Source organism: Pleurodeles waltl, chromosome 9 (genome assembly GCF_031143425.1).
Source record: "Pleurodeles waltl isolate 20211129_DDA chromosome 9, aPleWal1.hap1.20221129, whole genome shotgun sequence".
Taxonomy (NCBI): Eukaryota; Metazoa; Chordata; class Amphibia; order Caudata; family Salamandridae; genus Pleurodeles; species Pleurodeles waltl.
The window spans coordinates 995,513,039-995,538,210 of record NC_090448.1 but is presented as its reverse complement, the minus strand read 5'-3'; the positions used below and the strand labels follow the sequence as shown (position 1 = coordinate 995,538,210).

At 45.7% G+C, this 25,172-nt stretch overlaps 1 protein-coding gene across 1 annotated transcript in view; it reads left to right on the top strand.

Annotated features, from left to right (window-relative positions):
* MAPK1IP1L (mitogen-activated protein kinase 1 interacting protein 1 like) overlaps nucleotides 1-25,172 on the top strand; it is a 169,884-nt gene that overhangs the window by 88,680 nt on the left and 56,032 nt on the right. The window lies entirely within an intron of this gene.

Here is a 25,172-nt window from a genome sequence, read left to right as displayed (position 1 = left end):
CTGATATTGCAAGGCACACTATTTAGCTTCTAAAGACAACACACTTTTAAGTTATACCACAACAGATTGTCTCTGTGAGTAGGCCAACATATCCATACATATAGGGCATTATGCCTTTGTGCTGAATATATTCACCAAACAACTATTTTTGTTCATTACAAGAATGTGCTTATTGATACTCTGTTGTCAGTTTTCTCATTTCATTGAAGTGATGGGTCTAGATGATATTAGTGTGCCTTGTTCCTTTTGTTCAGACTTGTGGGTTGACCAAAGCAGCAGTCTTGTTTTTTGCACTGTGAATCCACATGTGTAAGCATATGGCATGACTCATATGCATGCATGTATGCACAGCTGCCATCTTGTTAGTGATTTCAATATGACATGTTCACTGGTGTCCATTTTACTATACTTTTCCAAGTGGCAGACGTCCATATAGAAACAGTAAAGCAAAAATAAATATAGCTTGCTGGAGAATGTAAATATTTATGAGTGGCTTGGTAGTATTTTGCATCTGCTGGGACACATATATATTTTTTTAACCAGCCGGATGGGGGAAGGGTGGAAGAGCACCGGATCAAGTCAGACAGGGTTAGGTTAGGGGTTCAACGGCCTGTCGAAGGTGTGAACATGGCGTATTTTGTATGGGAAAACTTTTGCAAGTAGTTCATATTTACTATATGCTGTTTGCTGATATCAGTCAGTGGAAAGCCAGTCAAACCACAGTAGCCAATGGATGAGAGGGACTGTGCAAAAATAAATGTTGGAGCATGTGTGGCGGAGTATACACTTGCTGTGCATACTCCTGTCACTTAGCGTGTGACTCAGACTGTTATTTAACTTGTTTTTCTTCAAAAATGTATTTTGAATCACACAGTATTGATGACTCCTTTAGTTTTTAACATGCATGGTCACCGACTCCATGGATAGATTGTTTTTCCCCACCATTGGATCAGACCTGTTGACTTTTCTCCTGGTCTTGATGCGTTCAACACTGAGTGTTAGTGGTCCTCGGACCCATTTCTTCTATTCCAGTTGCTAAGAAGATTTCCACTTTCAGAGTTGTCCAGTTTCCTTTTCTCCCTCAATGCGCTCCAAACACCATTGCTAAAGACTGTCCTGTCCTGTCCTTCAGGGTTCCACACCTTCATTACCCTCTCAATTTAAGCAGCCTCTGTAGCATCCAAAAATACACTGTAGTGATACTCGCATTTCATTATTTCAAATATGCCCAAGCCTCACGCATGTTTCGTTTGCCTAAGAATCACACTATTGCTGTTTAAACTACAATCTAGTGACCAGTATGGACAATCCAATCTAGTATGGAAAATCTGACCTGTAGAAAGTTGAGGGACAGAGCAGGATTCAACTTGCAAACCAACCTGGGAGTGCTGAAGTGTTAAATAGTCTGTCCTCAGATGAGTGCTTCTGTCTTTTGACCATAGTCCTAAACCAGCAGAAGAACCATGGGAGGTCTGCGTCCCTCTCTGACTTTTCTAAGACCCTGTCTGATGCCTCCAGGTTTCCCTCAAATGTCACACCATTATGTGGCCCTTCCTGGTTAGCATTGAGGGGGCCTGGCAAAAACATGCTGGCATTTAAGTCAGCACTTCACTGTGACCCTAAGTCAGAGTGAAACCTTATCGAGGACAACTTTGTGGTCAACACTTTAGGCTCTGTTGTTGACGTACTTAATATCCTAACAAAGCCACCAGTGACTGATAGAACTAGATCATACAAAGAACACAACATGGTCCCTTACATCTTGGTTCTCCTCATGAAAGATATAATTCCATTTGATACTAACAACCACAATCGCAGTCCAAAATGAAGTTCATCTACCCAAAGGAGGAGCAGAATGGCACCAAAGTAGTTGACCAAAAGGCACCCGAAAATATCCTGGGGCTCATACCAATCTAACACCTCGACAAAGGCACAACAGTTTTAGTTTTGATTCTCTTGGGTGCATAAATTCACCTGCATTTTGAGGCTCAAACTGATTGAGGGTTCAACTACTGTGGAACAAGTACCTATGCGAGTCATGTTTGACATTCTGCAATCCTGTGCTTCCAGATATAAGGACTTTGGAACCCAACAATGGACATATGATAAAAGCTTCACTGAAGCTATGATACAGGAAATCTTGAAAAACTTGGGAACAATATATTTTCTTCCTAACCAGTAAGCCGCACATGAACTTTCTCAGCTGTGCATAACAAGTTCCCTTCCTCGCCCTTCATCGCCTCTTGACTAAAAAGCAAGTGCATGGAAGAGGCAGTCAAAAACTTCTGAGCAACTTTATCCCTTATCAGTCCACTTCTGCAGACGTGCAACATCCTCAGTCAGCATTCCTGGAACTCCTGAGAGAGGTTTGCAGGTTCCTCTTTTTAGAGAGGCAGAGCAGGTCTCGCCTTCAGTGGCGGGCAAGGGATACTTAATCTCAATAGTTCCTTAGAAGGAACAGGATAGAGGGCTTCATCCTTGCCTGGAGCTGTGCAGTCTAAGCTAGTACTCCCTCGGAGACTGTAGCCCAAGTCTTGACAGCCATTCAGAATGATGACCGACTATGTTTTGTGGACTTGCATGAGGCTAGCTTTCCAGTACCAATCCTGGAAGAACACTGGTATTACCATCACATTTCTGTGGGAAATGAAGACCATTACAAGACAAAGCCATTCAGACTCTGATCTATGTTTAAAATCTTAGCAGAGACTATTTCCTTTGTAATTGACATTCTATGCTCAAAGATCTATTGCCAGCCCTCCATGGATGTTCTCATGGTGTGTACTCTGTCATAGAAGGTGGCAAACAAGTCTCGCCCTATTCCTCATGATTCTTTTCAGTTTTACTGCACACTGGGACCACTCTTCACAAGGCACTTAGTCTGTCCCTGTATCTCTCTGGTCAGATGCTCCCAGCCTTCTGAGATAGAAATACACGCCACCGTTAAATGTTAAAGAAGATATCAATATGAATGCTCTATGGAACTCACTAAAGTGTTGAGGTTCGCATAATAGTAGTGAGTGCCAGGCTCAGTAAAGACAGAAAAGGTAACTTCAAGTCCCTAACAGTACAAACGAAATATCTAGAATCTATTCATAAAAGAACCTGTCCCAACAAGATCTTTCATAAGTCACTAGCACTTGGAACAGAGTTCCATATGCTAACCATTTATTAAACTGGATATACCTAGATTTCTACAAAACTAAGCTATGATTGTGGTAGAAACTTATGGCAGAAAGTAAGCAGACAAACTCTTTGCCTGTCAACTCTTAGAAATAGGAAAATCTCCAGGAGTCTTGTCCTGGAAGTTAGTGACATGAGTGCTTTAGGGAAATTTCACACAAACCTGTACACAGCTAATACGCCCACATAGAGAAGCTGTTGGGGTCTAGTGACTTACCTTAGATCAGATCAAAAACCTAAAGCTACCTATCAAAGTAGAGGTGGTGATTGTGGCTTTAGTATAGCTTAGGGGTTCTAAGGCCATGGACTACAATGGTTTCACATCATTATTCTAGAAGATATTTTGACTGACAGTAACTCCGATACTTACTCGCTTGTTTAACCCTTTCATTGAGTCAGACACAATGGCAGGAATGATGTAAAAGGCTGTATTACCAAAACAAGGAAAAAAACGGACTCCTCTGCACTACTTGCTAATTTTGTTAATAAATATAGACGTATTCAGTGGAATACTTGTCACCAGGTCTGATAGACCACGATCTGTCTGGATTCACTCCCTCCTGAGAGAAACTGTAGAGAACACACCAGAAGACTTCTACATATCATTGCCCACTTCAGAGCAACGTGGAAGCTGGTGCTTCTAATGTCACTTGATACAGAGAAAGCCTTCTATTTTGTTGACTGGCAGTTGATGAGCAAATCTCTGGTACAGTTCATTCAGGTTCAGGATGGGTGTGTCATCCTCTAATACAATATTTAGAAGAATGATGCGCAGATTGGGACTGTCTGAGTCTTTATAAGATCTAGCATGTCTTTGTAAGACTAGGTCCTAGTACCAATTAATAAAAACCTTCCCAAGACAAAAATTCAAGTCAAAGACAAAGGTTTGTTCAAAATTAAGATTATTAGAGGAAGCAAGAAAATCATTATTCAATCACTGGTAAGTTAGCATTTATAATATGTCAATCAATGAATGCAAGAGGATCAACATAAAATCTACGTCCAAAGTAAGCAACCAGTCAAAACCAAAGTAGAGTGTAAAGTAGACTAGTATAGTCTGCTCAGTTTTAAAAGGCAAAATAAGTCTAAGAATAAACCAATGACAGACTAGCTCTCACGGTCTCTTCATAATATTGCAGAATCTGCACATTTAGAAAAGCAGGAGTTCCTCTCCCGAAAACATGGCATTTTATAGCGTTTTAGGAAGAAAAGCCAGACACTCGACATGGTGTGAAATGGCATAATAGGGTTGATTAGCAAAAATATGTGAATTAACCAATGACTGCTCAAATACTCGAGAATATATCAAACAGGTTAAGTCTAGAAAAAACACACAATTTGCTGCATATTGCTATTTTACGTGCAGAGGAAATGAAAAATAGAGTATTTGTGTATCTTAGCAAACATTAATATTTCAAAGCATGAGTGATTCTGTCTTATGGGCCTAGGCAAAAGGCCTTGAATATTGCAACATATAGGAACATCCCCAATATGACTTCCTCGTGAGGAGGTACATTTAATACAGTTGTATTTCTGTCAACAAACATAAACTGTGTAGAGAGCTTCTGTTTCACTTATTTTTCTGAAATGGAAAACAACAATGAGACATGCTTGTGGAAACTCTTGTTTGTTTAAAATAAAAGTACATATTTCTTTAATGAATGTTGGTGTGAAGATGAATGGCTGTCAATGCAAGCTGGTTGTGGCCTTGTCTTGTCGATTGCTGCCTAGTCAAGCTAACTTATCTATCTGAATTATACGTTAATTGTTAATTGTTAGTAAACAAAATCCTACAGGTGCACTGTGGACAAGATATAGCCACCAGAATGGTTCAGGTCAATCGGTTAGGGTTGGCACAATTCTCTGTACCTGACTGTGATGCTCACTTTCCCCTCTACTATTCCCGCTGACCGTGGAACTCTAAACTAACAAAATCTGCTCAAACTGTCCCATTAAAGCGGTCAAAATAGATAGTGATTCACACATTCTCACTTCATACTCAGATGATGTCTTGGCATCAATAGTAGACCCAGACCAATTCACTCCAGCATAAATATGCAAACTAGTAGGGTGTGGTAACTGGGTTTTTATGTGAACATGTTGAAATCACACATTCTTAGTATACCCACGAAAAAAACAACTAAAAACGTGTTACTCCATCCAGTGATCCCAAGAGAAAATTGCCTATTAGAGCACATAGATTGCCTGCACTCTTGAAAAGCTAGTTTTAATAAACTATACACACATGCCTCAAGATACAAAACATAACCTGCAACCCTGGCATATGACTGAATAGGCAGAGTAGCTAGCAGCTGATGAAATGGCCGTGCTACCCCTGATTGATTTACATGGTAGTGACGATTCTTCTCCACGCACAAAAGAGTGGATAAGGAAACTGCAGGATACCATTAAGAGCTTTGAATTGGCGTTGTGATAATCAGGAATATTGACACGTTACAGAAAACGTCCAAGGAGGGTTGTCTAGGATTACTGAACCTAATGAAATAACATTAGAAGTCCCAACTAAGATACATGGAAGAATGGCAGAGCAGTCTTCGAGTTGTATTGCTGCTTTGCAGATCAACTAGTTGCATAGACAGACATTTGGGAGGTTCCTAGAGAGCCTGGGAGTTATATTCTTCCCCAGTCACAAGTGACACATGCAGTTTGGGGTAGGCTGGCTGCCTGCTTTGGCCTCTCATTTTTCTCCTCTCAACTCATCCCCATCCGAAGGGTCTTTGATTTCTTCCCAGTCACAAACTGGAGGGAATTCTAATATGGAGAGTGGAAGCCTTATTTGATGAGAACAGAATCGAGCCCTTCGACATTATCAAAAGGGAGCATAACACTCTAGATGCATAACCGTTTTATTGCTAGCAGATTAGACACTGGGTACTGAATTAGACCTCAGTGTAGCAGATTATTGATACGGTTTGAGAAATGACCTGCAAAGGAAGGGTATAGGCACATAGTATCATAACTATAAAACTATTTTCACAGACTACAGAATTACCAAAATCCCCAGGACAAGAGAGATGGGAGATAGAATTAGACGGGTCCAACGGGAAAGAAATGGGACCTTTTTTCATAATATATTTATAACATAAAGGAACTTAACACACCGATATCCTAGTCTGGTCAATCTACACTTGTGTTCAATAGTTTTTATTGAGTTTAACATATAGACGTAAAAGTGCAAACAAAAAAAAAACAAAAAATATATATATATATGGTGTTAAAAGCGAAACAGAGGAATCTTGAACCCTTGGAGGTACGGCCGTCTGAATTGGCAAAAACTACAGATGTAGTATGAAGTAAAATGCTTATAACAAGGATTAATTGTGGGGCACTTGGGGTAATAAAGTCGGGGTATGGTGGGCTTGGTAATCCACACAAATAGGGTCCTAGTGTCTGATTCCTTCTAGAGAGGATGTGGACACATTCCTACGCTTGCTATGGAAATGTTCGGAAAGTATTGGCAGGAGGTACTAGATTCTGCTGATGAAATATTTGCTATAAACATCCAGAGGTTCCTGACTTATACTCTTCTGTCTACTAAACTCATACTTATCCACTCCACTCACATGGGATAAAACAGATGACTTCGGCCCTTCGTGCAGACAATCATGCAACTTTAGAAAATCATGTACCTTTTGAGTAGAGGGAGGCTTCCGAGACTGAAACATTCACAAGACATATGGGCTTCGCTCTAGGGATATCTGTACACAGGGTGCAGGGAAATCTCACGTCTCAGATATCTGCAAGTTTTGAAGCTCCCGGACCGACGCTTATATAAATACAATCTCTTGGACACTGTTCACAGGGGCCACAATACCAGTACCACTTTACTGGTGGTAGTAAACCTTACTACTTCGCTTCACTTTAGATCGGAGAAGTTTCCATATTGACACCCGGTTGGTAGTCTTTCTTCCCACTGACCAAAGGACACAAGCCAGTATATGAGTAAATGAAAAATAATGGAAAATAAGATATGACCCTTAAAATGCTTGACTGGGCTAGTTGTTCAGTAAGGGATGACGTGGAATTCCCAGGAATCCTTTTGACTCTCTCCCCTGTGATGTGAGTGATTGGTGCTGTATTATTGCACCGCGCTTTCCATGGTTCTTGTGGATAAAGTATGTGAAGATGGGCTGGTGTGAATAGGGGATGTTAACATCAGTGGATACTAAGTGTTATAGTTGGCAGCTGGAATCAGTTGTGGTCCCCAGCTCCGTTCTTAAGGCGTAAGGCCTGCAGGAGTACAGGCCTGTAAGGATCAGTTAGCAGTTTGAAGTAGAATAAATTAGAATGTCTTAGGTGGCTGTGAAGGCCTGAGCCATGGTGGATAAACATTGGCATACCTTAGTAACAGAGCCCGAGCAAAACGGCATGAACAGCAGAGATCAAATAGCGATTCAGTAAAAGAAGTTATGAGTAATGGGACATATGTACCCTGAGCTTTGTCTACTCCATGAAATAATTTCTTGTGAGCGTTTGGCATTGCTTCCAAGAAAACAGGAGTGCGTCACCTGAAATGATCTTAATTGTTTTTGCAAGATAGTGTTACACTACATACAATAAACGAGTGGTGAGAGGAGTTCATTCAGTGAAATATCGGAAAATGAATGACTGTTCGGGGACTAATAGTAGTTGATGTTTCTTTTCTTGTGCTGGGTGGAGGCACTTTGTTAATGCTGGATATTTCACAGATTATTGGTGTTGCTTTAATCTATAAGAGCCTGACCCAGATTAGCTAGCAGAACTCCCTTACAATCGGAGTAAATTGCTGTGTAAGAAGCAATATGGAATTCCACTAAGATTAACCACCTGCCTCTCTCCCACAAAGTCATGAAGCACCTTTTCTAAAACTTGTATTCATCCTTCAAAACGCGGCCGAGTGGGCGTACATTTGGTCATGTCAAACACTTCTGGGCTGATGGTGGGGGTCTAGGCCCTCCTGTGACATGAAACGTATTCCTTGGCGATTGCATATTTACCGCTTCTTCTAAGATAGTTAAGATACATCAAAGCATGTAGTCATTGATGCTCTGTGTTGTTTTCCATCGCAACCAGGGGGTCCAGAGGATGTACTGATTCATATTCGCACAGCCATTTTGAATTTGTATCTGTAATAAAATGTTTATCTTCTGCCCTTTAACTAAAGTTTAACTATTCCTTGGCTTTGGAAATGCCTTTACTCTTCCTTGACTTTTGAGGCACTCCATAACTTGAATGTAAGTCAGGGGCTTTGGACAGAGGTCATAGATGGAAATGTTTTAATCAGTCTAAAGCAACGGCTATTATTTTTTTGTATGCTTCTGGTTGTTCTTAGCACACCTGTAGTATTACAGACGTGGGCAAACCATTTCCAATGGAACTGCTCAGCCACAATTTTTATGTCCTATTACAGCTAAGTAGGAATACATTCACACTTGGAGGCTTTTCTATTTTCGAGGCTCATATCTAGACATATCATTGTCCACGTTAAATACATCGTATGATTGCTACTCACAGTCTTATGCTAACGACACTCGGCTACTCATACCCCTGGATCAACTTAGCCCCAAGATCTTCTCTGTTAGAGCTGTAGATATATTGGCCCTCCAGCAGCTTTCTCAAGGTAAAGGCAAATAGAGCAAACCATTTTATTGTTGATAAAAGCAAGCAGAGATGGGTCAGTGCTTTGTTTCTTTCCAGTCAGGAAGACTCCTTGATTTAAAATGTTTTGGAGTGCTGTATGGATGTTGACATCTCGTTCATGGTGAAAATCGGTTAAGTTTCTAGATCTTGTATCCGTTTCTTATTCCTCATTCCTTTTTTTCTAAAATAATCTCATGTTAGTAGTCACTGATACACTGTCGAGGTTGGAAGGCCGATATTTTGTCTTCTGGCCTACGTTTTAGCCTTATTAGAGTGGGTTTGGAACTTCGCTGTTAGAATGATCCGCAGACTTTGACCATGTTTCCGAAGTTCCCCAAGTGCTTGCTCTGTTCTACAGTAGACCAGTGGTTTAATGTAAGAGTCTTTCTTTAGTCTTTTTATGGCCATGAACCTTCTCTCTGTCTGAGCATTTTGTTCATAACATGACCCACAGACCACCAGGTTCAGAGTGCTTTTTACCACTCCGGCATCTTGTATTTCATTGCTTTGATGCGGAGGGCATGCTGTTATATTCCTCCGATTGAAACACCTTGCCGATACAGCTTCTTTGTATTAAAGATCATCCTGTATTCAGCTTGCATCCAGGAGAGTTCAAAGCATATTTTGTTCTGTCAAGCTTGAGGTCTCTTTCCTGTTTCTCTGATTCTTTTCTCCCTTGATGACATTACTTGTCTTTCGGTGGCGTGCCTAGAAACCACCTGGTTGTAACGGTGTTGTGCACTTGGTAACAAGATTTGACAAAGCCAGTAGGACTGGCCTTTGAAAGCATGGAACCTTTATTTGAAAAACAATCCAAGCATATCTAATATATAAATTAATAGTTTAATCATTAAAAACGTAAAACGAAAAATTGAAGAAGCGCTTGCCCCTAAAGCAAAAGGACTAAAATGCACTACTTTTTAAGGTGGATTTTCACACTCATAAGGAATAATGCCATTACACGCAGTACAAGAGAACCAGTTGGTAAAGTGGGCCGACCTATTTGCCTAAGCTGTATGCATTGATGAGCTGAAGCAAAGGTGAATGACAATTTAACATACTAATGAACGAAGGCTGATTTGTAACCCCTTTATGTATGCATTGACACATGTGATTATATTTGTTTTTTTAATAGCTGAAGCGGGCAAAATAACTAATGCTGTCTCTAGGCCAGAACTACAAATCTAATAAAGCACTGAAGATTTGAGCAAACAGTCACTGAAACTCACGTTTACTTCTGATTGGCAAGGTGGAATTAGAACTCATCCCACATAAAACTGCTGTTACTTAAAGAGGTCGCACACTCCATCGTGGAGTTGTGTTTTGTCCAGTATTAATTGCATCCAACTAATTATGCAACAGCATCGTGTACCTTGCTGTTTTGCAAGTTGGATGGTGTGAGGGATAATGGGTGACTACATCAATAAGAGAGCTTGTTTTGAACAAGCATTTGAATTGGTATCAATGTACATCACAATGTAGCTCAGAGCACAACTCAAGATGTCATACTCGTCTGCATACAAAACAATGCCACATAAAATAATCTAATGTATTCTGGATTTCCTGGCCATGCTCTTTGCGTTTTGTATTTTGTTAAGCGTACATGTAATGGTGGTTTGTGGCAAGTCTCTAAAGCAACATTGTAAGGTGTACAGAATGTACTATGTACATGCTCGTGCAACAGTCTGATTTTAGTCTGACATCATGATGGATTGGTAGACACAACCTGGTTTTCTTTCAAAATGGCATCTCTGATTTACATTAGCCCTGCCTGGACTCTCTAAGAGACTGTCAAAGCATTGCTGGAAAGCAGGGAGCACACCTTCTGGATGGGAGGGAAGATGAAGGCAGTGGTGTGGAGTGGTAGGGAGGCCATGTATTATTATTTTTTAATTTGGGACAGTGAGGAGAATCCATGTTGTGTGGCCCTCTCATTACTCCTCTACCCATTCGTAGCTGTTAAATGTAAGAGTAGATGGCTTTGTGGGCCATACATACCAAAATTACAGATGGTAAAAAGTGAATTATGTGGATGCTTTTCACCCTGTGACTAGACAACTCGAGCTCCACTCGTTATCTTTTTGTCACTCAGAACCTCAAAGTGAAAAAAAAAGTCCCCGTAATTCACTTTTAGCCGCTATATATTATGATTGTATATGGCAGCGGAGCCACGATTGCAACCAGTGTAGTCGCATAAACCGGAGCTCCGCGTGGGCCCCTGTTAACAATCTACTTAAATATCCTGTATTCAGCTGACGTCCAGCCCCGATGGGGACACACAAGGACAAGGGGCCTGGGGCACCGAGCACTGAGGTGCAGACCCCCGAGCAGCGAACAGGCGAGCCCCTGACAGATACGCGGCTTATGAGTGGCCTGCGGGCAGAGCGAGCGGAGCAGATGAGGCCCAAGACATGCGGAGCGGCGTACAGAAAGCAGCTGTACCACCGTCGATCTGACGAACTACGGAGGTGAGACGTGAAGAGAACATCCCCACCCCGCTTGAGGAGGACAACGTGGATGCAGCGAGACAGGCCGAATCGGTGACCCGGATAAGAGGGCGCGCGAGCGAGCTGGCTGTTGCGGGGCATGAACCCACCGCCTGGCTGTTGGTGAGAGTGGAGAGGTGGAAAGCTGGTGCCCTTGGCCTCGGGACCCACATGATACCGTGTATGGGTGGCCTCCCTTGCTGGCCTTGGTCGGGGCGATTGAACAGCCTTATTGCTGTGCTGGGAGGACCTGGGCGAGGGCCCCCATCCCCTCCCCTCCTCCCCCCCCCCCTCTCCCCCCCCATGGCAGATACTTCCTTTGCTGATGTTGGGCACCTCGCTTGCCCTGGTTCATCCCGATTGCGCCCCAGCAGGAGACAAGTGGTGCTTGGGGGGGGGGGGGGGCTGTACAGTAACCAGGTGACACTTCTTTCGGAAGGAGGCAACAACGTGCAAAACATACGGGGGACACCACTTCTGCTTGCTACACCTTGATTATTCACCAGCCAAGATTGACTGCTATAAGGGTGGTGCTGGGCCCGCAACGCCGCCATGATGGGAAAGCCCGGGGGCATTAAACCCCCCTCCCAGGGTCCTGACACAATGAGCACCCCTAGACTCTACCACGGTGGCCTTTAAGCAGCTGGAATCTACTCTGAAGTATCGTTCTGCACAATTTGATAAGGTACTTCAAGCCATCCTCGATACCAAGACCTCCTTGGAGACCAGGATTGAGGCAATTTCCGTGGATGTGAACCTGCTCAGGGTGGACCACCGCAACTTGGCGGAACAGGTTGCTGAGGCAGAGTCTGCGCTTACCTCTCTGCGGCCCACAGTCACGGAACTTTGCACAAACGAGCGGAGGACGCTGAAGGGCGATCTAGGCGTAACAAAATTAGTCTCCTGGGCTTTTCTGAATGATCTGAGGGCCCAAGTGTGGAGCTGTTTGTGGAGCAATGGCTGATTGACAGTGTGCTGAGAGGAACCCCCTCCTGGTTCTTTTCAGTGGAAGGGGCTCACGGGATCCCTGGGAGGCCCCCAAGCCCAGGTCCCCACCATGTTCCATCATAGCTCGCCTCCTTAACTTCAGAGATCGTGATCAGTTTCTCCAACTGTCCAGAAGGACCAGTCTGTGGCGACATGAGAACGCAGAGATAACAGCCTATCCGGACTTCACCGCAGCGGTACAAAGACAACGTAGCTCATATGGTAAGGTGAAGCAGCACTTAAGGGAACTGAAGCTCAAGTATGCACTCTTGTTCCCGGACAGAATGAGAATAGTGGATAGCGAGGCTACTCAGCTGTTCTTTGCTCCTGAGGATGTATGGACATGGCTACACGCCAAGGGATTGGCAGGCTCTTCAGAGAAGGACAGGGATGAAATGACCTGGCTTACTCCTCAGGCTAAACAGCAGCCCCGCAGACCACCCACCCTCAAAACCTCCCGAGCACAGGTGGCTAAAGAAAGAACGGAGGCCTCTCAGCTGTCACTTCATCCTTTCCATGTACTGGACGACTGACAAACGGGAGACCCGGACTTCTAGATGGCCATCCCGGCTTCCTCACAGATCTCCAATAGGGATGGGCCGGTGCTAACTCCCTGTACAGCTGATGACCTATAGTGACTGGATCAATGAACCATGTTCTGCCCCAAGGCCTCTCTACTAGTGAGGTGCCTGTGTTGCAATAGGCCCACATGTTGAATGCCTGTGCTCCTCTATGGGCGGTGGCTGCCTCGATACCCTTCATATGGGGGCCCGTTTCAGCGGTACTCTTTGGATGGTACGACCTCTGTTGCACCAAAGAGGTCTGAATTAATGTGTGGTCTGGTACCCTCTGCATGGACCAACAGTGCTCGATGACTACCGTTCTACACCGAATGCACAGTTGGGGAAGTTTTGGCTTACTGCTTGTTGTGGCGCACACCTGGGATTGAGGAGTTGTTCAAAATGGATATGTCTGGTTCGGGGGGAGGTTGCCGGCACCTGGGACGGGGGGGAATGGATGGGGGGGAGAGAGATGGTGCTGGACGTGATACATTGTTGTGATGTGATCTGATTACACTGCCTTTAACATGGAATGTCCGCGGAATGGGGACCCTGGCTAAGAGGCACAGGGTATACGCATATCTTAGGCGTAGGCAGGTACATTTCCTGTGCTTACAAGAAACGCATCTGACACATGGCGAACTACTTAAACTAGGTTGTAGGTGGAGAGGGCAGCTATTTGGCACAGGATACTCTGCATATGCTAGAGGAGCACTTCTTTAGATAGCCCCAGAGGTTCCCTTTGTTCAGCAGACGGCACATATAGATACGGAGGGCCGTTATGTCCTTCCAGAGGGCACACTAGACAGGCGTTCTATCATGCTTGCATCAATTTATGCTCCAGATACTGCGCAGGGCACTTTCCTAAGCATGCTCTCCCCTGCCCTGAGGCTCCGGGACTATGGGGAGGGGACTTCAATTGCATACATGACACTGATCTGGATCGGTCAATTCCTCCCCTTCCAAACACACCAGGTATACAGATAACCAGACACTTCCTAAAGTGGTCTTCCTCTCTAGGTCCCACGAGGTCTGGCGTATGCATCATCCCAGTGACAGGGAATACTCTTACTATGCTCCTGGACACCAGATCCATACCCGATTAGATAATTTCTTTTGTAATTCAGAGGGTTGGCTTGTGATGCATGACTGAGTATTTGGGCAGGACATTGTCAGACCCACAACCCCCTCGGACTTAAATTTCAGTGGGTGAATGCCAAACTGACCATACCCATGTGGAGAATGAGAATTGAGGCCCTGCGAGAGACTGTGTATAGGGAATTGATTAAGAACCACATCTCAGAATACTTCACTATCAATTCAGGCTCTCTGGATGACCTAAGAGTGGAGTGAGATGCCATGAAAGTGGTGTTGAGAGGCCATTGTATGGCAACTTCCTGGGGAGTTAGGGCATCCCTCCTACACACTGTAACGGACTTGGAGTATTAGCATTCGGTAGCTAGAAAAGGAAGCGGTCCACTCCCATTTCCCCCACCCCCCCACACCCCTGGCGCCCCCTCTCCTGACAGCTCAGAGGGACCTATACCGTGAGGAACTAAAGCACCTTTGCAGTATCGACTATAAGTCGTATCTAGCTCGACAACACAGGGAATGTGATAAACCCGGATGCATTTTGGCGTGGCTGCTGCGTTCCTGAACACCTCATACTATCCTGGTAGCAATTTGGGACTGCAGAGGCCAGGTAGTACACTTGCAGGAAGCAATCAATGAAACTTTTGCCCTTTATTTTATTATGAGCAACTCTACTCCTCACCCGCCGGCTCTTTTCCCCAACCACCCCCACCCCCCGCCCATCATGCCCAGATGTTTTTGCAGGATCTCACCTTACCTCATCTAATGCAGTCCCAGAATGATGAGTTGGATAAACCCATTGCACTAGATGAGATTAAGCTAGCAATCCAGCAAATGACCAGGGGGGAAGACACCAGGCATAGACTGGTTCCCAGGTGAATTCTATGCCACTTTGGAGAGATCCTTACACCGCGACTTCTAGACATGCATGAGGTTGCCCACCGAGGGGGATTGTCGCACTTGCTGCATGAGGCACTCATTGTAGTACTACCTAAACTGGGCAGGGATTCCCTTAGCACGATTTCATACAACTCCTTGTCAATGCTAAACATTGACTACAAAATCCAGAGTAAAATCCTAGCAAATAGATTGATGCCGTTAACTCATCAACTGATCCACCCTGACCAATGTGGCTTTGTCCCCCTCAGGGCTACGCACCATAGCATTAGACGATTGTGCCATATCTTAGATGCAGTGTCAAAGGAGACGGACCATCCAGTGGCCGTCTCCCTAGACTTTGAAAAGGCTTTTGATACCCTGGGTTGGTCCTATTTAACGCAGGTCCTCCCACGATTTGGAATGGGCCCATACTTCCTGCGATGGGTGACACTGTTATACACTGCTGAACACATCTACTCGAGGGCAACCATGGCAGAGCCTTGACGTCGCTGCGCCGCTCCCTCCCATTTTGGACGCGGCTTCCCTTCTCTCCCATGGGATGAGTGTCTATAGCGAAGATGCTGGTACTGCCCCAACTTTTATACTTTTTTGTGGCATTGCCGTCATCCCACTGAAATCCTTCTTTCAAACCTTGAGAAGCTTATTAACAGCACTTATATGGGGCCAAGGTCGGAAAAGGGTATCCCTAAATGCGCTCCAAGAGCCGGTGCCAGAGGGGTGAATGACGGTCCCTGACATGGAGCGCTATTTTGCAGCGGCGCAGCTACAGTGGCTCATGTGCTGGATACCTGGTGACCAGACGTCAGAAGGGGCGCGCTCAGTGAGAGAGGAGTGCTTGAATGGCTGCTGGACGCTGGATCGCGACATCCTGAAACCGGCCTACTCATGCGAATGGCACAGTTGGTATAGAAGTGTTATATCCAACCTCCGAAGAGGGTGATGCCCTACTCCACCCGACTCCCTTTATGGGAAATACCTTTATTGCGTCGCCTTTGCTGTTAGTATAATTTCTTTCCCTGGGCCGTCACATACATCCTGGTAGGAGCGACCAGCGATCCCTGGAGGGAGCGGACACTGGGGGACACCGGCACTGTTGGAGCTGCTGTGCATCCCAGTGCCTGACTGGCAAAGGCTTCAGTGCTGTGAGGCGGCGGGGGCCGTAAAGCGCGCTGGAAGGTGCAGAGAGAGCCTGCATCAGCACATAGGCCTCCCTTCAACCACCCAGAGCAGACAACGCTTGCCTGGTCCTGGGCCTGCCACAGGACTGGACTGGCACTGCGGACTCTGATGCTCTTGACCCAGTGAGCCTGTACGGTTATTGAAATGCCCTAGCAATTTGGAAGCCAGATCAGGCTTCTAGAAGCAACACCGGCTCTTGGCTTGACCACACGGACAGGTCCTGCAGACACTTAAGATGGTGGCCGTGTAGGCCCTCCCCACTGAACCTGACAATCCTCGGCCTTGCATGCCAGCTTTAAAGGGGGAGGCCCTGCGGCCGCACATTGCCCACTTCCACCTCTATTATGGCGGATTGGCAATTTAAAGCATTGTCCTCTGCTGCAGCCTGGGAGATGAGGCTGGTTCGGGGCGTGGGGCCTGAACTCCCACACTCTCCAGACTGCCCGTAAGATTTGCGTCGGCATGCCTGTTCACACATGACAGCCCTGGGCAACTGGGCTGGAAGCGGTCTATGGGGCAAGAGCAATGCATCCCGCAGTGCCTCTGAACTGGTCCTCCTGGCGACCGAACTGAACATTCTACTGGAGCCCATCCCAGGCCTGCACGTGTCGACCAGTGAGAGGCACCCTGAGACCCTGGACCTTTCTTGCTGTATGACATTCCATTGGCTTGCACTGGTTGTTATGATCTGCGAAGGCCCAGTGCATACCATTTTGTGAACAATTAGGACACCTACATACTGCAGACCTGCTCAGCTGACACCATTGAAGCCTATATATAGGAAGGCCACACTCCTGATGAACCTGGTAAGACTCTTCTGCACAGCTCTGCAACGCCACCACACTTATAATCCATGCAAGCACCATTGGGACCCTTCGACGGCTTCCTCCTGCTGCATCTGTGTCTCTGGTGGTGGCTGCTCCTAGACACCTATGGGGGAGAGGGGATGACTATGATAGGGTCTCACATGCAGTTCGACTGAGTAGTCATCTCCCTCCGCTGGAGAGCCCCTTCAGCATTGGAGAGCCCCTTCAGCATTGGACATTAGGCCAATCCCCTTTACTGCTCCGCTCCCTTCACAACATTGAACGGTATTTTGATGACTACCTGCCGACGGTGCTTGTGGTAACCGGCCTTCGGATGCAGAGCATACCTTCCCACACGCCAAATATTGGAATGCACAGAAGCCAGCAACCTGGGAGGCAAGCAGCATTGCATACACACCACCCTCTTCTCCTGCTGGGGCGACTTGGGGCCCCACCAGACATCTGCCACCCATGGAGTACGTGAGGGGAGAGGACTCTATGGATACTTATCTTCTGTGAGCTACTGGGTGAGTATTGTAAGTGAATAACCCCCTCATGGCCATGGAGAAAGGTAAGAGAGACAACACCATCAAAGGCTTTTTATCCAAATCTGCCTCTAAGAGCACAACTGTTCCAGAGATCAGGGCTCTGCCACCCGGACTCATCCTGCACCCTTCCAATAGGATCGGATGGAGGACGACGCCACAGTCACCCGTGGCTTAATAGAGACCCTGTTTCTCACCCTCTGCAACATCGCGGCCTTGAAAGAGAAAGTAGCCAAAGACTTCAAAGACATTCATCGAAAACTAAGTAACATGGACCAATGAGTCGACACCCTCAATCAAGGTAGCAATGCTAGAGAGGAGGAGCTGGAAGCCTGCCCGCGTCAAATACTTGAACTCCAGGATCAGAATGCAGACCTGAACTACCACCTTGAAGACCTGAAGAACAGGTCTTGCAGAGTGGTTTTTTTTGTGTTTTTTTTTTTTTTTAACCTGTTTTAATTTTATTAAAACATTTTCAAAAAGTACAGACAACATTGTGTGCAGTATACATTTAAATGTGAGATAAAAGAGGCACAATAATTGAGGATAAGGATGGGGAGAGTTAATTCTGGAGCCTATAGAGCATGAGGGCAACACTTGGCAATAATCCATAAACAATCTCTTTAATATGGGCAAATACATATTATCATGGTATTCAGAGGTCCTGTTCTGATGTCGAAGGAGGTCTCGCAGAGTTAAAATTCAAATTAAAGGGGTTCCGTTGCAAACAGATTCTGGCATGCTAGAAGACTACTTGCTCCACCTTTTCCCTCACATAGTCCCGGCACTGGCAGACAAATCGTATTGAACTGTACACACACCCGTCCGGGTCCCCTACGTTGCTTCTAGATATTTTGACTTGCCTCCACAGTTATCAACAAAAAGATATGATTGTGGCCACAATCCAAGACCATTGATCAATCACCTTTGTGGGAGTGAAGATATGGCTCTATCAAGACCTCTTACATCAGGCTTCAAAGACGAAGAGCTGTGAAGCCAGTTACAACCTTCCTCAGGGAGAAAGGAATGGAGTACAAGTGGGGCCACCTATTCCGGCTTATGTTTGCTTGGTAGGGAGAGACGCACGTTGTCCGCATCCTGGGTAAGGCAAATTCAATACTGATCTTCAAACAGGAAAGCTCCGGCTCCCTGACATCACAGCAGCAACGCGCTCACTGTCCCTCGACCAACTCAGGGAGACAACCTAAGCCCTGAATGAGTAAGAAAACAGGCAAGCCTTCTGCCGTAGAGAGCGCTCAGCTCTACTGCAACAACTACATCAGAGGGAACAGTCTCCGGATCCTGCCACAGATTGACACAAACTGACCGCGTGCCTCTCGTTGAACTGACGATCAGTGGCGATCACTATCCCAGACACACAAAAGCACCTATTGTACCTACTGAAGAGCCTCCTCCCAGTACATGACTGGGCTTCTTAGTGTGCCATACAATTCATTCATCTTTGAACCTTGGGAGCAGCCGAGCTCCCGCCCGCACCTTCCACTCACAACATATTTCAGCCAGCGACATGATCCCCATCCATGTGACATGTTGGTCTCCAAGACATAGAGCAGTAGGCTCCCCCCAGTTTGTTGATAGCACATCTCTCATGGTGCTCATGACTTCCTTTGATCCACTACTCCCTTAATGACTCTCCACTGAGCCCATCATTCTTAGCCGGCCTCATCATAGACCTCGTGCTGGAGGACAATGCTAACCGCTGTCTAAAGGCAATGGTTAAAGTATTGAGCCTTAATGTCCATGGTCTCAACACCCTGGCGAAACAGCTGGCCCTATTAGCGATGCTGAATGACTCTCAATCAGGAGACCCACCTACTTCCGAAAAAGACTGGTGTTGGTTGAAATCCAAATGGTTTGACAGACAATATTTCTCTTCCGGACCCGGGAAGAAAGAAGGGATTGCGATCCTTCTGGCAACCCATTTTCAGGGACGGGTACTTCAGGTGCATTCCGAAATAACAGGCCGCCTTTTCATTCTACGGCTTTCACTCCACACTCGTAACCTAACAGTGGCCTACATTTACACCCCCAACGACCACCAGGAGCCGTTTATACAACAAGCGGTTCTTCCTTCTTTAGATGCTGCCGTCCTAATTGGGGGAGACTTTCATTTAGTTCATAATGCTCTCCTGGACCGCTCAATCCAAAGGACTGGCCAGATAGGAGCGTACACTTCACAGGACCTCCCATGTAACCAATGCAGGCCTTATAGACGCCTGGAGGTCTCATAATCCCACCACAAAGTACTGCACCTTCTTTTCTTTCTTTTCTGCAGCACAACAAATGTACACTAGAATAGACTACTTCCTGATTACCGCCCCTTTCTTTCCATTAGTTACTCACACTGAGATAGGTGTAGCAGCTATGTCGGACCACGCTCCAGTTGCCACCACTCTGCACTTAACCATTCAATGTCCGAGCTCACGTATGAGACGCCTCAACCCTAAACTACTAGCTTATGAACCCACGGCCCAAGAAATATGACACAATACATACTAATCTTGCCACAAATAACCCCCACCCTTCAATTCCACTACTATGAGATATCCTTAATGCAGTAGTTAGGGGTATCTTTGTGGCAAAGCTCAACAAGGATAGGCAGACCAAGCACTCAGCATTGGAAGATCAAGTGAGACTATAGAAACCTCCAAAGGACAAACAGATTCACACAAGACATGGCAAAAACTCACCCTTGCTAGGAAACATCTCAGAGCATTAGATATGTATGTAGTTGAACAAACGCTGCTCTGCACCAAGCAGAAATACTACGCAGGATTTAACAAAGCGGGGAGGCTGCTCGCCCACCTTCTGTACATGGACACAACATCACCAGATTGCAGAGATCTGTGACCCACTAGACAGTGGGCACGCCACGATTCAGGGATTGAATTTGAACACTTCTACGCCAACCTGTACACTGCCGAGTCACTGTCCCTCACTGAGGCCTCAGAGTACATCGCACAGGCTCCTCTGGCCATCCTACCCTAGAGAGTTGCCCCTCTCCTAGATAGAGACATTACAGTAGATGAGGCCCTCAGAGAAACTCCAGCTAGATAAAGCACCAGGCCAAGACTGATTCACTGCCACCTTTTACAAGACGTACACAGCTCAATTGGCCCCAGATCTGGCCAGGCTCTATAATTCCTTTAACACACAGGGAACCCCCACGGATACTATGAAATTGGCCATCATTACAGTCATACCCAAGCCTGGGAAAGACCCTACCCTTTGTACATCATGCTGCCCAATCTCTCTTCTTGATGTAGATGGAAATATTTTCACTAGCATACTTGTTGCCAGGTTGGGACCGTACATGCCCGGATTGATAGACCTAGATCAAACCCAGATCAAAATGAGATGTAATTTCATCGATAACACTAAACGTCTTTCTCACCGTAATGACAAATTCACCCGCTCCCATGTGCCGGCTCTTGATCTCAATCAACCTGAAAAATCATTTGACAGAGTTCACTGGCCATTCCTTCGCCTTGTCTTAGAGAGTAGGTTTAGGCCCCCGATCCCTAATCTGTCCCTACTGCCTCCATCTGGATCAATGGACTGCTCTTATGTCCTTTCCCCATCTCTCGTTGGACGCACCAAGGGTGCCCACTATCACCACTCTTAATCGATCTGTACATGGAGCCTCTAGCAGAGCGGATTCAGCAGCAACCCCTTATTGAGCGCATCAAAATGGGAGGCCAAAATCACAAAATAGCACTTTACTCAGACAGCGTGTAACTGGCTGTCTCTCAACCTCGTCGGTCCTTGCCCCTGCTACTGATAGAGCCTGAGACATTTGGCGAAGTGTCCAGGTTTGGGATAAACACACGGAAATCCCAAGCCCTTAACCTCACTATCCCACAGAATGAAAAGTCACAACTTAAGACTTTTTTTTTTTTTTTCTTCATTCCCCTGGGTTACCGAAGGATTCCAGTACCTGGGCATACAATAATTCCCCACCCTAGATAAGACAACTGAATGCAACTACACAACTCTACTACATACCGTCTGATCCACAATTCAGTCCTGGTATGGCGGCAGTATATCGTGGCTTGCGTGGATAGCAGCCATAAACATGTCAGTTCTCCCCCAAGATTCTGTATCCTATGCAAACGCCTCCCCTACAACCACCCCCACATACATTCCAGCAGCTCCTGTAAACGTACATCTAGGAGGGCAGAAGTATCTGAATTGCCAGGAAGCAATCTTACTTGCTGATGACGGCTGGAGGGTTGGGTATCCCACATCTGGTACACTCTTATCAGGCAACCCAGATACGCTACCTGATGGAATGGCAAAAACCGAGTACAGAGAAACATTGGTGTTTCATAGATCAGTCTTTTGCAGGCATACACATATGGAAAACCCCTTGGCTCCTTAAACACCACCCAGCGAAAGTCTGTATATCCCCGTTGGTAAGGGCTACGATGGGGACATGGGATAATGTTTGCACCTCTAAATGCCTCTGCACGCCAGTCTCCCCACTTACACCGATTATAGGGAACTCCGCCTTCCCGCTGGCTCCACATGATTCCTCTTTCCTACACCGACAAGAGACTAATTGCAAACTAGCGGAGAACCCGTTTGAAGTGAAGGGACTGCTAAATTTCCCGCAGCTCCAGGCAGATTACGGTCTCCCAGCCATGGAATACTGCTGCTACACCGCTGTAAAACACTGGGTCACGCATCCCTTGGTGTGCACATATGGGGTGTTTAGACCCCTTACACCATTCGAGAAGAGGCTTCTACCAAGGAAAGCTGATAAACGCATCTCTCGGATATCTCTGCCTTTCTTAATAAGCACCCTGCAATTACCACCTCCCCTGCTTGCACCCCGTGAGAACAGCGAGTGGCAGTTCTCTGATAAGGAATGGTTCCTCTGGGAAGAAGCCCCTCCTCAAACTCGTCCACTATGGGTACTAAACACCGGCAAGCATAGCAAAGTGAAAAGACAGCAGCAATGACTGCTGTTTGCGCCTATACAACCACACCGCCCAGATCCACCTATTATGGCGTTGCCCCGAACTGCACCATTACTGGGCAGATGTCCTAGCAAACATAGATGAGATGTTTGATACCGAATTGCCACGCTTCCCTAGTTGCATCCTACTAGGTCTCCCCAATGCCTTGACCTGACACTACCCTCTGAGGTCCTCGAAAGGGGTAGGGGGGTGGGGGTGGGGGTGCAATTACTCTGGCACTATACACAGCTAAACAAGTCCTTCTATCAAGATGGGAAAAGGAGACCATACGCACAGATTTGTTGTATAAAATCTGGGACCTTCTGAACATGGAAAAACTGACAGCCTTTGTCGATCACATCCTCCCCGATTTGAGAAAACCTGGGACTTGCATGAATTAACTTGTCCAGCATACCTCAGAGTGTTGCATCTCACAGCCGAGACCCCAAGCTCCCTTAATCATCTGCTGATGGTGGGTCCCCCCTCCCTTTGTTCCCTATCCACAAATGTCCTGAGACATTAAAATATGTGAGCATCATTTTCCTCTCTCCCTCCTTCCTAATCCTATCCCCAGGACATTTCGGGACAATGGTGATTTCCCTCCACCCTCCCCTATCCTTTCCCACTGTTTTTTTTTTTTTTTTTTTTTTTTTGGGTATTGTTTCTCATTCCTCGCCAGCCAGTGGAGGTAGGCTGTGGTTCTGTTATCAGTGGTTTCTTGCTTACTTTACAAAATTAATAAAATCGATTTAATCGTAAAACACGTACCTCCTGCGAAAAGTACACTAGATGCTATGCAGAACATTGCAACATTTGCAGTTGAAAAGTATTTAAAAATTCAACAATCTTACAATAAATGTTAGAAGCAACCTTAACAGTCCTAATGTTATCATGAGTCAACATTATTATGATAAACTTCCATTGTTGATCAAACAGGTTAGTGCAAATGTAGAACACATACTTCTCTTTATACAAATGAATGCTGGGCTATGCACCTCTATCCTCAGCAAGGGGGTGCTCCCCAGACTCATTTCAGATGTGTTGCACCTCTGCATCAAAAGTTGCCCCAAGGTATAATTGTATTTGCTTAGCTGTCATACAATTTTGCTGTAATGGTTAGTTTAAATCTAAATATTAAAACTTTATTTTTAGACTTTTTATAAGCACACTTTGAAGTCAACTATCAAGTGTTTGCCAACAATATTCAAGTTCTTTTGCTTAATAGCAGTTAAGAAAATCTTTAAAGTCTTCTTGTCCGTTAAAGTTTCTGTCCAGTTCCCTAAAAATGGGATATGCAAGAGAGGATTTGATCATTGTCTAAGTTTTCGAATTTGTGCAGAAATTTTACATTGACATCTAGACTAAGGAAGGTATGATCAGATACCCTCTTTCAACATATCAGTACTGTTCCACAGTTTCCTTTCAATTAAATTTAAGGTAAATTAATCTTATCTTTAGGGGCAAGACTTTGCAAATCAAAAAACATTTGGGGAAGAAATTTTGACTTTTATATTTATTTTCGCACCTCTTATTTTTAATTGCCCTTTGTTAACAGATAGGGCTCATTCACAGTGCGGCACCACTCTGTTCGTGTACACAAGCCTCTTTAGTTAATTTTATGAAAACATCATCCCAGGGCATTTGAATTGAGTATAGGAAAGTGCCACTGTTGGCATGGTTACCCCCCACTCTTTGCCTATTGTTGATGCCAACTTTGATTGAAAGTGTGCTGGGACACTGCTAACCTGGTCCCAGCACCAGTGTACTTTCCTTTAAACTGTACCCTTGTTTCCACAAATGGTACAACCCTGGCACACAGTTACGTCCCTTGCAAAAGGTACCCAGGGCACCAAGGGCCCTGTGGCCAGAGAAGGTCTCTTAGGGCTGCAGCATGCATTATGCCACCCTAGGGAACCCCTCACTCAGCACATGCACACTGTCTCACAGCTTGTGTGTGCTGGTGGGGGGAGAAAAAGAAAGTCGACATGCACCCCTCTCAGGCTGCCATGCCCACAAACCACTGCCCGTGGCATAGGTAAGTCACCCCTCTAGCAGGCCTTACAGCCCTAAGGCAGGGTGCACTATACCACAGGTGAGGGCATAGCTGCTTGAGCAATATACCCCCACAGTGTCTAAGTCCATTCTGAGATATTGTAAGTGCAGTGTTGCCTTATTGAGTATATGGTCTGGGAGTTTGTCATTACAAACTCCACAGCACCATAATGGCTTCACTGAATATTGGGAAGTTTGGTATCACACTTCTCAGCACAATAAATCCACACTGATGCCAGTGTGGGATTTATTGAAAAAAGCACCCAGAGGGCATCTTAGAGATGACCCCTGTATGTTATCTCAACTGCTAGCGTAGGACTGACCGGTCTGTGCCAGCCTGCCACTTTCATACGAGTTTCTGACCACATGGGGTGAGTGCCTTTGTGTGCTCTGTGGTCAGAAACAAAGCCTGTCCTGGGGGGAGGTGTTTCACACTTCCTCTACAGGCAGACAGACATACACACCTCTTTATACACACACACACACACCTCTAGACGCACACACATACTTCTATACACACACATACACATACACACACACCTCTATATACACACACACACACACACACACACACACACATCTATATACACACACACATCACTGTCTCTCTCTCTCCCGGTAAGGCTCAAGAATCCTCGGGTTACAATGCCCCAGGGCACTCCAGCTAGTGGAGATGCCCGTCCCCCGGACAACGCCACACTTTTGACAGCAATTCCGGCTGGAAAATTAGGGCAAACGGAGGAATGACCACCCCTATGGT